The following is a 16,888-nucleotide window of genomic DNA, read 5'->3' on the forward strand; positions in this document are numbered from 1 at the left end:
ACTTCCATTGCTTTGGTAATACACCTGTCAGAATCATTAATCTCCTCAAAAAAAATCCATTCTGATGGAGAATGGGGAAACCGCTACCCTGCGAGTGAAAGAGTCTTACTATGATTTCTTCAAACTAATGCTCTTCCTGATGATTCATGATTCAGTCCCAGTCTATAGGAAGATCGCAATTGGAAGTCCTGTATTTAAAAGGCAGTCAGGAGGCAGAAAGCATACACCAGTTAGCTTAACATGTCAAAGTGAAACTGTGGGAAGATATTATTCAACAGGCCACATGGAGGAGGTCAAGATAATCTGGCAGAGTCAACATTGTTTTGTGATTTTATTGCATTTATTTGAGGGTGGAACATGTGCCAATGATGATGGTGAAAAAGCTTCATTTCTTAAAAATAAATTGACACATCAAAGGTCATGGCAGAAAATAAAGATGCGAGGTACAGTGGGAAATTATTGCATGGGAGTGCTGTGACTTACTGAAATGGAAAACAATTGAAAAAGCATTCATATCCATGATTCTTCTGAAGCTTTCAGTTAGTTGCAAACTTTGTAGATTTTTCTTCCTTGGTCCTAGCTGCCTCCTCTTCACCATGGATGTGCAATCCCTCTGCACATCCATCTCACATCAGAGGTCTTCTTAAACCACTGCACTCCAAGAAACTAATATTTTTTGGGGCAACAAAATGAGGCAGAAGTGAAATTCTACTTTCAGTGAAATTCTACTTTCTGTGTTTCTGCTCCCAATTTAATATTCAACCATTTAGTTTATATTGAATTAGTGACTGGAATCTCATCGATGGTCGCAGTGAGTTTATGTATTGTAAGACACCGCGGAGGGAGTTTCAGTCTGAAATCTACTTGATGGATTGGGGATTAATATACAGAGTAATAGGTACCAGGGAGTGAGTTTCGGATAAAAGTATCGTGGAAGGATATGATGTGGTTCATAACTTAGTAAACAATACTGGGAAGTGAGATACAGACTGAAATGTAACTGAGGTGTTTCGGGCGTTTATCTTTGGAACCACAGATACTCAAGAATAAGGTATCGGCTGGAATCTAATGGAAAGTTTCAGGGGCTGGTGTTATGTGTGGAGTAACAGGTAAATGAAAAATAGGTTACAGATTGGAATTTTATCTATGGGATTGGAGCATTTATTTATAAAATAACGGACACTCAGGAGTGAGTTATAGGCTGGAATCTAATCAAAAGCTTCAGGATAGTTTATATATAGAATAGCAGATACCCAGGAGTGAGATACTGACTGGAATCAAATCAAAGGGTTCAGGGTATCTTATGCATAGAATAACAGATACAGAGAGCCAGATACAGGCAGGAACCTAATCGAAGGGTTCAGAGTAGTTTATTTATAGAATGAGATAGTGGGAGTGAGCTACAGACTAAAATCTAATGGAAGGGTTCAGGGTAGGTTGTGTATAGAATAATAGATGCCGGGAGTGAGATACATTTTGGAATCTAATCGAGGGTTTCAGGGTAGTTTAGATATAGAATAACAGATATCCGGGAGTGAGATATTGACTGGATTCTAATCGACGTAATCACGAGCATTTATACAGAGAATACCACAGCCGCAGGATTGGGTTACAGAGAACACAGAACAGTACAGACACTTCGGCCCTCAATGTTGTGCCGACCTTTTATCCTACTAGAAGGTCAAACTAGCCGACTATCCCTTAATTTTGTCGTCATCCATGTGCCTATCCAAGAGTCACTTAAATCTCCTTCATGTATCTGACTCAACTACCATGCTGTAGACAGGCAGGAGGCTGAAAGAACACAGGTCGCATCGACAGGTGGAGTAGTCGATGTTTAAAATTAGACTAGATTACTTACAGTGTGGAAACAGGCCCTTCTGCCCAACAAGTCCACCCCGACCCGCCGAAGCGTAACCCACCCAGACCCATTCCCCTACATTTACCCCTTCACTGAACACTACGGGCAATTTAGCATGGCCAATTCACCTAACCTGCACATTTTTGGATTGTGGGAGGAAACCCACGCAGGCACAGGGAGAACGTGAAAACTCCACACAGAGAGTCGCCTGAGGCGGGAAATGAACCCGGATCTCTGGCACTGTGAGGCAGCAGTGCTAGCCACTGTGCCACCGTGCCGCCCAAAGATATAACCTTTCTTTAGGACTGGATTTGAGTGTGGGGGAGCTGCATATAAAGGAGAAAGCTGGGACAGGGTAGTGAAGTAGGGGTAGTTGAAGACAGTCGGAGGCTACGACCTCATTGGTCAATGGGAGGAATGGATCTGGTTGGTGGCAGGGAGGGGAACAATGACAGGGAGGGGAAGGGGTGGTAAGGAAATTTTGGGACTGCCACACGCACCCACCACTCTCTGTGTAAAGAATCTATCTCTGACATCTCCCCGAAACGTTCCTCAGGTACCACTCTCGTATATGTTAGTCTGTATATTACTCCCCTTATCCCTCAATTAGATTTTAGCCTGATACTCACTCCCCGGTGTGTTATACAAGACGTAAACTCGCTCAGATCATCAATGTGATTTCGTCCATAACTCAGTATAAACTGGAATCTAATTCGGGGAGTGGATGATTTAGATACAGAGCAACCAGATATGGGAGGGGAGAAAATAAAGGGAGAATGTACCCAGCATGCACCAACCCAAAAACGAGACTGACCACTACTGTATGGAAGATGCGAGAGAATCAAGCAGACACTCCCCCAGTGACCAACATTGAGTAAGGAACTGAAGGAGATTTGGATTTCAAAATGGCCATCAGCAGCGAGAGCTTGGAAGGGAAATTGGAAAGACGACAAATCACAAGAAGTTAAGCTGCTCATTCAGGGAAGATTTGGAAGGATAAATGATGTGTTCCCAGACTTTACTTGGGATTGAAGTCGGATAATGAGGAAAAGGCATCAGATTATTGTAAATCTGCACTGAAACATAAAACTGATATGTGGTCAATTTTCTTCTGATCAAACAAATGTCAAACTTCTATGATCCTTGATGTGTTGAAGTCATAAACAACACGATTTTAGTGAATCCCCACTTGCCTACTTTGAGCACCGTCCCCTTCTGTTTTCCCCATTTAAAGAAGACCTAAATATCCTTTTATAGTTTCATGAGCACAGTGCTTGTACTGCAATCACACACTGTCTCATTTATCTTCAATCTCATTGAGTGTGTGGCCAGAGATGGCTGCAGACTGGGACCTTGCTGTGCAGTGAAGTGGTCAGTCACAGGGCAGTCAATTCACACAGACTCATTTACCTCTGCCCCAGGGAATGGGGTTCAGCACAACATTGGGAGAGTAAAATATTTGGGGGAGGCATATTTGGTGAGGCCAATATTTGGGAAGGCAATACCTTTGGAGAAGGCCATAAATTTGGGATGTAAGTGAAAATGGGGCGCAAAATGTTGTTGGGTGATGCAAAATATTGTCGGCACTTTCAGGTCTGAAAGGGTTAAAGAGGGAGAAAAGGAGAGTGAGAGAGATAAAGAGAGAGAGAATGGGAATAGAGAAAGAGGGACAGGGAGAGAGAAGGACAGAGAGAAGTCAGAGAGAGAGAGAAGGACGCGTGATGGGGAGGAGAGAGAAGGACAGAAAGTGAGGGAGATAGAAGGACAGAGAAAAAGACACAGCGAGAGACAGAAAGATAGGCAGAGAGAAGGACAGAGTGAGAGAGAGAGAGGGACAGAGAATGAGAGACGGAAGGGGAAAAGTCAGACAGAGACAAACTGTGGTTAAGACATGGACAGACTGAAAGGGTGATCTTCAGTATTCCAGTTGGTCCCAGCTTTGTCGATGGTTTCTCATACTCCCACTTTCCCATGAGGGACCGACCCAGCTCCTGGTGTTTGCTTCAACCTGGGAATGTGTCAATGTGTCTCTGTCTAATGGGGTCTCTGTTGTTTTAGAGGGTGAATCCCCTCCCTCTCCACACCTTCTCTCTTCCATCTCTGTCCACCCCCCTATTGTTCAAAGGGATACAATGCTACCTCTGCTGGGCTGCCCATTCCACTGCACAAGCAGCAGATTTCTTTCAGAGACAGCATCGAAGTCTGGGAATCTCTACATTAAATATTTGTTTTGTTGTTCAAAGAATGCCTTTAGAGACACGGAGCAGATTTGCCCATTTCTTTGCGATGTTGAACCAGAGGTATTAGGAGAAGGACGTTAACGTGCCCAGTGCTGTTCCAATGTCCTCATTTTTCACTTGAAATTCGTGAGAGTATATCAGAAAACATTAAAAATTCTTTTTTGAGGTGCCTGGATACAACTGCAGTGGAAACACTTTACTTAATGTGCTGTTGTGTCACCATAATCTTACCAGATCATAGGGGCTGCTCTCTCATTCGGGAGAAGTGACTGATGGTGATTTAACCTGAGGGCCACGAGATCTCAGACGAGGGAAGAGAAGTTGAGAGGGAGAGTCCTTCATGGTAACCTCAAAACGATGATGGGAATTAAACTCACGCTGTTAGCATTCCACTACTCTGCAAACCAATAATATACCCAACTGACCTAAGCCAATTCTCCTTTAATATGTGTACTGTCAGGAATACTGCTCAAAGTCAAATCATTTCCACATTCCAGAGAGAGCCCAACATTTCTCCACATGAGCATGTTCCACCTCAGTCCAACTATGACCCTTTCAACACCAGTCTTGTGTGTGCCTGTGTGTTTATTGTGCTGTCAGTTTGGATGGTGCTGTGAGCTGCTGCCCTCCATCTCTCCCTCTCTGACTGATTCCTTGACAGTTTCACCCTTCACCACAGCCATGCAATGGTGTGGGGAGGCCAGCAGAACGTGGAATTGTATCACTTTCACCACGAGGGAGTTCAGTCGTACTATTTTGACTCTGCTCCCATCACAGGAGATGTCTGATTATACGGCATTGCAGTGGCATCCTATTAGAATAGAACAGCTTGATGCTGAAAAATAGGGAACTCAGCCATTTGTTATATTTGTTGGATTCGGTGGGTTCTGATAACGTCATGTAATCACCTGCCACAATTTCTAACATCAAAAGAATTCATAGATGGCTTTTGTGACGTTAGTTTTGGGTCTGTTGAATTGTTGAAAATGTGTTGCTGGAAAAGCGCAGCAGGTCAGGCAGCATCCAGGGAACAGGAGAATCGATGTTTCGGGCACAAGCCCTTCTTCAGGAATGAGGAAAGTTTGTCCAGCAGGCTAAGATAAAAAGTAGGGAGGAGGGACTTGGGGGAGAGGCGTCGGAAATGTCATAGGTGGAAAGAGGTCAAGGTGAGGGTGATAGGTCAGACTGGGGTGGGGGCGGAGAGGTCAGGAAGAAGATTGCAGGTTAGGAATGCGGTGCTGAATTCGATGGATTTGACTGAGACAAGGTGGGGGGAGGGGAAATGAGGAAGCTGGTGAAATCCAAGTTCATCCCTTGTGGTTGGAGGGTTCCTAGGCGGAAGATGAGGCGCTCTTCCTCCAACTGTTGTGTTGTTGTGGTCTGGTGATGGAGGGGTCCAAAGACCTGCATATCCTTGGTGGAGTGGGAGGGGGAGTTGAAGTGTTGAGCCACAGGGTGGTTGGGTTGGTTGGTCCAGGTGTCCCAGAGGTGTTCTCTGAAACGCTCCGCAAGTAGGCGGTCTGTTGAATTGTTACAGAGCTGTGTGGCCATATCTTTAATAGTGGAAAAATTTCTGTTTAACTATTCAGTTTAATTTCATCAGAAACTTCTGATGGATCTGATTGTGATTGAGACTTACAGATCGCTGCAATCTGATAGGAATTTCCCAGTAGGATATTACATTTCCCTGGAGAATTCCTTTGGATTGTACTGCGATGGGAAATCTTCAGTTTCCCAATTTAACTCTCTTCCTGCACTGGGATAAGGAATCTCTGTCAGGAATGTGAGAGAATACTCCCCGTTTGCCTGGATGGATGCAACTCCAACAACACTCAAGAAGCTCAACACCATTCAGGACAAAGCAACCACATCCACAAACATCCACTTCCTCCACCACCGAGACACAGTAACACAAGTGTGTACTCTCTACAAGGTGCACTGCAGAAATTCACTAAACATCATCAGACAGCACCTTCCAAACCTGTGGCCATTTCTATCTAGAAAGACAAGGGCAGCAGATACATGGAAACACTATCCTCTGCAAGTTCCCCTCCAATCCTTTCACTGTCCTGACGTGGTCAAACCCGTGGATTGCCATTCTTCACAACATTGTGGGTCTACCTACAGCACATGGACTGAAGCAGTTCAAGAAGGCAGCTCATCACTAACATTGTGAAGGTGCGACTATGAATTGGCCATAAACACTGACCCAGTCAGTGATGCCCACATCCCATGAGAGAATTTATAAAAACAAACATGCCATCATCTGGAAACGATGGGACCCTCTTGTGGGTCTTACTGTGAAGTTTTATTTATTCAAAAGGCAAAGAAATCGTGTAACCAGGTATTTTACTGTGTAACTGATCTTCGCTCTGAACCCAGACAATGTTGCTGCGTGAATAAATGTGTTTGTGCAACAACTTAGGAGCTGCAGCATGTGACCAACTTTCCTGAAGTGACGCTGAAAAGGTGGGAAATCAACAGTATTGTTTCCTTGAATGACGTAATATAAAAAAAAAATTACAACAAAGATTGACCACAGGAGGATGAAGCTCCCAGAGATGGTCAAGAGAAAACTCACAGCCTTCCTTCTGCTCTCCATCTCCGGATCTCCATGATTCCCTCTTTTGATCTCACCCTTCAGTCTCTTCTTGAGTCGACTGGGCATTAAAATGTGTCGGACTGTCCGAGCATTGAGCAACAGAATTATGACGAGTGGTAGTAAAGAGGTCAAAGCCGTATCAAGCCAATCCAATACGACCCACCAAGTCTCAGTATAGTAGCTTGACTTTGTTATACAGTAGAAAGGCACATTGTTCATTATCTCTGAGACTCATACTGAAAATAGAAGGAGATGTTTTTCAAACAGAGCAGGGTGTCATAATATAGTGTTCAATTGCGGAATAAACATTTGTTCAAACATCTTGTGTTAATTTTTGGGACAAATTTGCATTAATTTGTGCAAAGACCTTGTGTTAATTTGTGCAAATGTCATATGTGAATTCGTGTTGTAACCGTGTGTTGTGGCTGCTCTGTATTTGAAACTGTAGCTTTGTGTCTGTGTGCATTCCAAATCTGGGTCCACTGGGGGTAGGGGAATGGATAGGGTCAGACTGAGACAGCCCTGGGCTAAACCATTGACCTGCTGCTTTCTCCCACAACCCTCTCTAACCCCATACAGAGCATCTCATTGCTCTCACAGATTCTGTTACTTGAACAAGATCCTGGAGACAGCGTTCTTCATGAAGTATCAATGAGAACACATCATTGCTCTCGCAGTCTCTGTCAGAATGAACAAGATGCAGGAGCTAGTGTTCTTAATGAGATGTTCTCTAAACCTGTCCATCGATGCCCCAGTCCATGTGTACCTATGCACTCCTGCTCCTGCAAACCCTTTTGTGACTTGGATGTCATCATCAGAGGGATGCTTAGTACATTTGCAAATGATACCAAAATTGGACGTGAACCTGACAGTGAACAATTTTGCCTCAGATTCCAATGGACTTTGATCAGATGTACCGTTGGACTGAGGAGTGGCATTTGGAGTTTAATTCGGATAGATGTGAGGTGATCCATTTTTGTAAGGTAAATCAGGGGAGAACTTATACATTTAATGATAAGGTCCTGGGGAGGGATGCCAAATAAAGAGATTTTGGCGTGCAGCTTCATAGTTCCTTGAAAATGAAGTCAAAGGTAGACAGGATAGTGAAGAAGTCATTTGGCACCCTTGCCTTTATTGTATTGAATAATTGTATTGAATACAAGAGTTGGAACGTCATGTTGCAGCTGTCCAGGACATTGGTTAGGCCACTTTTGGAATACGACATTCAATTCTGTTCTCCCTTCTATAGGAAGGATGTTATGAAACTTGAAAGAGTTCAGAAAAGATTTACTCGCATGTTGCCAGGTCTGGTGGGTTTGAGCAATAGGGAGAGCCTGAATTGGTTGTAGGCGATTTTCTCTGGAGTACTGGATGCTGAAGGGGAGCCTTATAGAGACTTATTAAACCATGAGGAGCATGGAGCAGATGAAGAGCCAACGTCTTTTTCCCAAAGTAAGGGCGTCCAAAACTAGAGGGCACATCTTTAAGGTGGGAGGGGAAAATATAAAAGGGAACTGAGGGGCAACGTTTTTACCCAGAGAGTGTTCATGTATGGAACAAGGTGTCAGAGGAAGTGGGGAAGGCGGGTACATTACACTTTATAAAAGTCATCTGAATGGGTATCGGAATAGGACGGGTTTAGAGGGATATTGGCCAAATTCGACTGAGTGGGACTAGATTAATTTCGATTATCTGGATCGAAAGGTCAGTTTCTGTGCTGCACATCTCTAACATTCGGTGACTCTCCACATTTCTGGAGCATACGGGATGGAGTCCCGGCCCTCGAAGGCTAGAGGGAGAGATTCTATCACTCTGCCACAATTCACCACTTTACATGCCATTAGTGACTGTTTTAAATCTAATTCACATCATACAGACAACAAAGTAAATGATATGATGGGAGGTAGCAAACATTGTTACAGTTAGTACTTTCATGTTGCAATATCCAGTCAGAAAACTGCCCTCACCACAGGGGAACAATGTCACTGGTCTGAGAGTGTAGACTGGCCAGGGAACGTGGCTGACCTGATTTGGAAATCTCTGCAGCGAACAGAAATTCACACCTGCCTTGCTGTTCTTTTTCCAATTCGATGTTGCAAATGTTCACAACTTGTCAACATTTAACACGCCAAAACCCAGTCTTTCCATTTTCCCACTGATATGTCTCACATTTCTCGACTTTAAATTGCACCTTCAGCAGGACAGGCTGATGTTGTTTTGCAGGGGTATGTTAATCACTGAAGAATGATCTGAAAATAAATCTCTCCTGGTATTGAATAAATTGGTCTCCGAAACGTCAGTGTACAATCGAATCATAACATCGAAACAACAGACAATGGAAGGTATATTCTGCCAGTAATGATGTTGTTCACTCAAACACCTTCAAACAAAGTTCCAGATTTCATATTGCTTCAGTAGTGCCCTTCACTCGATAATTATTTAACAGTGAACATTTATTGAACTATTCTAGAGTTTGGTGTTTTGTAGTATTCAGCTCTTAAAAGACAGACAGTCCCCAGGCAGTGAATGTGTTCCATTCTGGATTCCATTCCCAATTGCACCACAATGCAGGACAATGTGAAGTTGCTGTTCATAAGCGTGGGTAATGTTCATACGGCGTGTCTTTCAAATTATCCCCCTCTGTGGGGTCGCGTTTGTAAGATGTACTTTGATAAATCGGTGAGCCCCCAGAGAGGATATGAAAGTAATGAAACTGATAAATTGTTTCAATGTCACGATCGAATGTAACACCTCAAAGTAATATACAAAAAAAAAGAAATAGTTGGAGAATCTCAGCAGGTCTGGCAGCATTTGTGGGGAGAGAAAGCAGAGCTAACTGATGTTCCTGTGAAGTGACCATAAGAACATAAGCACTAGGAACAAAAGGAGACCATTCAGCCCATTTGGCCGTCCAGTATAAACTTATTTTTCACGACGTGTATATTGAACTTCTCTCATGCTTTGGATTCCATTAGTTTTCCCACTGTTGATCTCAACCAACAGCTTGGTAGTTTGTTGACTTCCCCTGTGCCCCTTTCTGTTATTGATCCATTTGTGGGATGTGGGCAACGCTGTCTGGGCTCAGCATTTATTGCCCATTCCTTGTTCCCCTTGAGAAGGTGGTGGTGAAGCACCTTCTCGAACAGCTGCAGTCCACCCCTCTTGCTTTCTGTCTGCCCCACATCTCTCTCTGTCTCACCCTCTCTCTCTCTCTGTCTGCTACAATCTCTCTATCACCCCGTCTCTCCCTCAATCTCTCTCAATATCTCTCTCCAACATCTCTCACCCTTGCCTGTCTCTTGCTGTTCTCCCTAATTCTGGCTGGCGTTGTCTTTCACTCCACCTCGCTCTCTCTCTCTTTCTCTCCCTACCACACTCTTTTCTCTTCTTCTCTTTCTCAGTGACCCCTTTCTCTCTATCTCCCCATTTTATCTCTACCACTCTCTCCCCTTTCCTCCACCACACTCTTTCTCTCCCGTCTTTCTGTCCCACTCTGTTTCATCCCTTCTCTCACTCCCCTCTCTGTCAACCTCCACCTCCCTCTCTCTCTGTCCTATCTCTCTCTTTACCTCTCTCTCTCCACGCCCCTCTCTCCCATTTTCTCTGTCCCTCCGCTTGCTCCCTCTCCGCACACATCTCTCTCACCCTGTGTCTCTCGCTCTCCCTCCTTGTCTGCCACCCTGTCTCCCTCACGCTCTCCCCTGCTTTTCTCTCTCCACTCCTTCGCTCTTTCTTTTCCCCAAATGCAACAATAGGTATTAAAGGTGCAGGTTTATTAATGCCTGTGGTTTTCAATTACTTGACATGTATGACATGCCTGGTAAAATTAATCTGCATCCTTGTGCAGTCTGGGCCAGTCAAAATGGTTTTGTATTTTAGCTTGTGGTTTCCTCACTCCTAAATGCCCCCTTGTGGTAGCTCATGCGCCACTTGCAACACCTCCATTCTATAACCCACTGGCAATATGACTTGATGAACATCTGCCAATTTCTGCTCATTTTTAAGACAGTAATGTTCAGGGACTTAGTTAGATTTTTTTGTTTGTGAAACCCTTTTGATGCAATTGCTTTAAAGTTTCTTTTTTTGCTGTAAATCAGTTAATTTATCTGAGTAAAGATGTCTCTCATGTCATTTGTCTGATTTGTCTCAGCCACCTGATCAAACAGGGGCTCTGCCAATTTCACTTCAACTCTCTTATTGGTGCCTTTTTGATCTCTCCTGTTTCAACTGCTGACTGTGAGCTCGTCAGGAAAAATTCCAGGATATGTTTCCTGCAATAGTTCAGTTGCCTGGGTGTCTACTGGCTTTTCAACCACAGTAGGTAGCACTCCTACCTGTGAACCAGCTGCGTCATTAGCAAGTTCAAACTTGAATTCCTGGAGCTGAGAGTTTGTCCAGTATTCCTATCACGATTTCGCCACTCTACACTGGACAGTCTAACTTCACTTCGCATAATTGAGTGCTTCTTGTCTAACTGCGAGTTCCCGTTACTAACACCTTTTCTGGTAATAGTTCTTCCAAGGACATATCTGTTGTGGTTCTGTTTGCCGAGCCGGGAATTTGTGTTGCAGACGTTTTGTCCCCTGTCTCGGTGACATCCTCAGTGCTTAGGAACCTCCTGTGAAGCGCGTCTGTGTTGTTTCCTCCGGCATTTAGAGTGGATTGTCTCTGCCGCTTCCGGTTGTCAATTCCAGCTGTCCGCTGCAATGGCCGATATATTGGGTCCAGGTCGATGTGTTTGTTTATAGAATCTGTGGATGAGTGCCATGCCTCTAGGAATTCCCTCGCTGTTCTCTGTTTGGCTTGTCCTATAATTTTAGTGTTGCAGGTGCATAGCAGATATTCCACGAGACATGCAGCTGGCCTCACCACTTGGTTTGAAACAAAACTGAATTTATTTATAAGATTAACAAATAAAACACAGACAAAAGAGAACAGAATACAGAATAAATTAAAGTATTGGAAAACTCAGATCATCCCAACTTAATGATACTGTTCCAATACTTGCAACAATCCCCATAAACACTCCTTGGTACAAAAGGGAAAATCAAACTATGAATTATGACTAAATGTGCCAGAATTTAAACCTGCAGAATTTAGGTGGAATGTAAAAACAGAAATTACTGATGGAACACAGCAGGTCTTGCAACATCATTGGGGAGAAAGCCGAGTCTTATTGGTTATGTGATCAGTAAGCACTGTCCGTCACTTTTTACATGCAAATGTCGTTATGTTTTGTAGTTTCACCAGGTTGGAACCTCTAATATTAGTTTTCAGTGCTGCTGTTTGTATGTCCTGTTGTAATCTTAATTGAACCAGTCTGAAGACTTCCTATTCGTATACTCACCCAGATGTATTTTCAATGTTGTAACTGTACCAGCTTCCACCATAGAGTCATATGGTCATACAGCATGGAAACAGACCTTCGATGCATCCAGTTCAAGCTGAACATACTCCCAAATTAAACTGGTCCCACCCACTGCCCCTGACCCATATCCCTCCAAACCCTTCCTATTCATCTATCCATCCAAATGACTTTGTTCCACGCATGCATCACCCTCTGCATGAAGGAATTGCCCTTCAGGTCGCATTGAAATCTTTCCCCTCTCAGTGTAAATCCATGCCCTTTAGGTTTGGGCTCGGTTTTCCTGGGGAAGACCTTATCTGTTCACCCTATCCATGTCCCTCATGATTTTATGAACCTCTATGAATTCTTTCCTCAGTCTCTGATACACAAGAGTAAACAAAAATCAGGCTATCCAATCTTGCCCCGTAAGTTAAACTTTCCAGTCAGATATATCAGGCAGATAGTCTATGATTGTGTATGCAAGGTATAATACTAATGTTGCGGATGGCCCACTGAACTTCATGGACACCTCGTCATGAGCTGGTCGATCTGTTGAAGTCTGCCCCATTTCACACAAAAACAGTGTCACACTACATGATGCAGTGTCTATAAAATGTGTGGCAGGCAGATTGGTGACAATGCCTTTTGTATTGTCCCAGGTCAGTCAGCAGGTGGTGCTGCTGAGCCTGATTTGGTGATGGACACTGAAGCCACCCACACATAACCCATTCTCTGTCCTTTCTACCTTCAATGTGGTGTTCAAACAGGGAAACTCAAGGGATGTGGCAATTGATAATCAGCAGAATGTTGCTGTGTCTCTGCTTAACCTAATGCCACGAAGCTTCATGGGGACAGGCATCAATACTGAGCACTTCCTGTGTACCCTCACCCCCTTGACTGCATTCCACAGGGCTGCTCCTTCTCTGGCTCTGTCCTGCTAGTGGGGAAGGGCCTGCCCTGAGATGATCATAGTGCTGTCTGGGGCATTGTCTGGAAAGGGAGATTCTGTGAGCGTGACTATGTTCAATTGTTGCTGGATTAATCTGTAAAAAACATACTGCAGGTCCGGTTTAAGTTTTAAACAACAAAGAGTTAACCTCACTTTATTTCTTTGGATTTTACAATCAAACTAAACTAAATGTTTTTTTTTCAGTTAAAAATGATTCACTTTAGTAATCAGAATGCACACCTAATTATTGCTAAATTTAGTACCTTTAGTAACCAGCTTATTATTGCTTAGTTCAATAACCACAGTAAACAGCTGATTCATGTTCAGATGAGTAAATACATGATCTTTGCAATGCCATTTACATCAAAGATACGATTGAAAAGGCCTGAATCTAAATATAGTCTTGCTGGACAACACTGACACCTCCACTAAAGAGGGACTAGCTCCCAAATATCTCCAGCTCGCTCCCAAACTGGATCTGGACAGTTATTCAAACGTTTCATCACAACAGACAATTTCGACTCACCCTTGAACAAGGAGGAAGTGCATGGAGCAGATTGGCCAATGGACTAATAAAAGACTCAGTGTAATTTTCACCATTTGTACAAATGAGCTGCCAATGACCATGTCATATAAATTCATCCATGTTGATGACATCTAGTGTGGCATGTAAGTTTCATAATCCTCGTCTTTGAAGAGATCCTTATTGAAGGTGTTAGAAAAGTGGTGGATTACAAGGCATCTTGCATTGAATGCCACATCAACAATATCCAGTGCATGTCAGCTCCCAGTGTCCAAAAAGAATTGTGTATCTACATTGATGGTCAGCATAATTCCAACTAACATTATTGAGTGTGACTCAAACTTGAAATTTTATGAAAATGTTTTCAATATCGTATTGATCATTAAGAGGAAAGTGTCATTATTGAAGATCATAAATCCTTTGATCATAGCCACTTGCATGTCCAATAAACAAATACACCCATTTGCTTCGTTCAATTAATGTTAAGACAGAAATCAAATTAAAACATAGAGCCCAAATTATGAGTCAGGATATCGCTTCCAGGATCAAATTATTGTTTCGATCAAGCACTTTGAAAATATCCAATTATTTTTCCCCCAAATACGAATATTTCACACCAGATTGTTTTCATGGCAATCATTGTATTATGTTTCCAAATATTCTAGCTAAAAGGACATATTAAATTGGTTCTATCTATCTCACATGAGAGTAATCTGGGATATGAATCTCAGTGTCTGTGTGATGCTCTGTCTGTAGGTCGTGCCTCTGAAAGACTGACAGATTGTTCCAAACAGCATATCTCTTCAGCTCTGCACAACAAGCAAGAGACTGCCTGCATCCAACCGGCTTAGACTCACAAAACCTTAAACCCAGTGTCCACCATGAGTCATGATTGGACAACATGTTTAATGAATTCTAATCCATTTATGGGCATCTCTGGCTGGACCAACATTTATTGCTCATATCTAATGGCTGTTGACAATATGTTGGTGAGCTGCTTTCTTCAAATGTAGTTGTCTTTGTGTTGTACATAGACTTGCAATCCTATTATGAAGGGCTTTCAAATAGACAGGCAGGAGGGTAGAAGATTAGAGTCTGGAAAAGCTCAGCAGGTCAGGCAGCATCTGAGGCGCAGAAAAATCGACATTTCGGCAGGAGCCCTCCATTAGGAACACAAGGATTTCCTGATGAAGGGCTAGTTCATGAAACGTCGATGTTCCTGCTCCTTGAATACTGCCTGACCTGTTGTGATTTTCCAGAACCACTCCAATCTTGACTGTTATCTGCAGCATCTGCAGTCCTCACTTTTGCCGAAGGGGCTGGAAGAACACAGCAAGCCAGGTAGCATCCGGAAGTGGAGAAGTCGATGTTTCAGATGTAACCCTTCCTCAGGTCTGGGCTAACAGGAGGTGGAGATGTCAATGTCGTTTTGCCTCTAATGAAGGGCTGTAAAGCAGAAATACTGACAGAATGGTGATATATTTCCAAATCAGGATGATGATGGATTTGGAGGGAATTTTTAGTGCATGGTGATCCCATGTATCTGCAGCTCGTGTCCTTCTTGATGATTGTGGGTTTGGAAGGTTTTGTTTGAGGAACTTTGGTGAGTTTCTGCAATGCATCTGGTAGTTGGTACATATTGCTGCTACTGAGAGTCAGTGTTGGAAGTAAGATGGTTTGGGTGACCATCAAGTGAACTGTTTTATCCCGGATGGTGTTGCTGCCTCTCTCATCTCGGCAAAAAGGGAGTGTTCCACCACACTTCTGACTTGGTCCCTGCGGATGCCGGACAGATGGAAGTCAGGAATGAGTTATTCCCTGCAGTATTCCTAGCTTCTGCCCTATCTTATCACCACTGTATTTAAATGGATAGTCCAGTTCAGTTTCTCGTCGATGGTAATCTCATGATGGTGATAGTGGAGGAATCAGCAACGGTGACCCCAGAGAACATCAAAGGGTGATTGTTTGATTCTCTGTTGTTAAAGTTAATCATTTTCTGGCATTTATGAGTCATGTATCTTATTTGTCACTTTTCACCCCAAGCCTGCATAATTTCCAGGTCTCACTGCTTTTGGATAAGGAGTGCTTCAGTACCTGAGTAGTCGCAAATGCTGCTGAACACAGCACAATCTTTAGTTAATATCCCCATGTCTGACCCGATGACGGAAGGAATTGATAAAATTACTGAAGATGCTCAGGCCTAAGACATTTCTTTGAGGAACTCCTGCAGAGATGTCCTGCAGCTGTGATGACTGACCTCAAAGAAGCACAACTTCCTTCTTTTCTGCCAGGGATGAATCCACCCAGTGGTGAGTTTCCCCCGATTTCCATTGTCTCCCGTTTTGCTCGAGCTCCTTGAAGCCACACCAGGCCAAACACAGCCTTGATGTGAAGTAAAGTCAGCCTCACCCCACCTCTGAAATTCAGCTCTGTCTGTCCGTGTTTGGATTAAGACTTGAATGAGGTCAGGAGCTGAGTGGTGTCACTGAGCAGGTTGTTAGTATGTAGGTGCTGCATTATAGCACTGTTGATGAAGTTTTAATTCACATTTTCATGATCGATATCATATTGATGGGTTGGGAATTCACCGGGTTAGCTTTGTCCTGTGTTTTATGAACAGCACATACTTGTGTACATTTCGACTCTCTCAGTTAGATGTCAGTGCTGTAGCTCAGGAGGAACTGCTTGCCCAGGGGTACAGAATGTTCTGGAGCACATGTCATCTGTCCCATTGCTGGGATGTTGTCAAGTTCCCAGCCTTTACCCACTAGAACACGCAATGATGGATCAATGCATCAGCATTTCTGTCTGAAGATTAACTGTAGAAATATTTATTATAGGATGGTGGTGAGGTCGCACGTGGAGTATTGTGGTCAGTTTTGGTCAGGTTGCTTTAGGAAGAATGTTACTAAACTAGTAAGAGTGAGAAAGAAATTTGCAAGGATGTTGCCGGGACACAATGGTCTGAGTTATACAGAGATATTGGACAAGCTAGGACTATTTTTTTCTTTATAGCGTAGGAGACTGAGGGGGAATCTTACTGAGGTGTAGAAGATCGTGAGAGGCTTGGATAGGGTGAATGCACTCATTTTTTTCCCCGAGTTGGGGAATCGAGGACTAGAGGGCATCAGTTTAGGGTGTGAAGGGAAAGAATAAAAGGGAACCTGAGGGGCAACTTTTTCACACAGAAGGTGGTACAGATATGGAATGAGATGCCAGGAGAAGTGGTTGAGGTGGGTATATTTGGACAAATACATAGATAGGAAAAGATTCGAAGGATATGGGCCAAGTGGAGGGGAAATAGGGTTAGCATAGACGGACGTTTTGTTCAGCATGGACCAGTTTGGGCCAAAGGACCTGTCTCCA

This window comes from Chiloscyllium plagiosum, unplaced genomic scaffold (genome assembly GCF_037043375.1).
Source record: "Chiloscyllium plagiosum isolate Xiang-an unplaced genomic scaffold, Cpla_swu_hap1 HiC_scaffold_40, whole genome shotgun sequence".
In the NCBI taxonomy this organism is placed as follows: Eukaryota; Metazoa; Chordata; class Chondrichthyes; order Orectolobiformes; family Hemiscylliidae; genus Chiloscyllium; species Chiloscyllium plagiosum.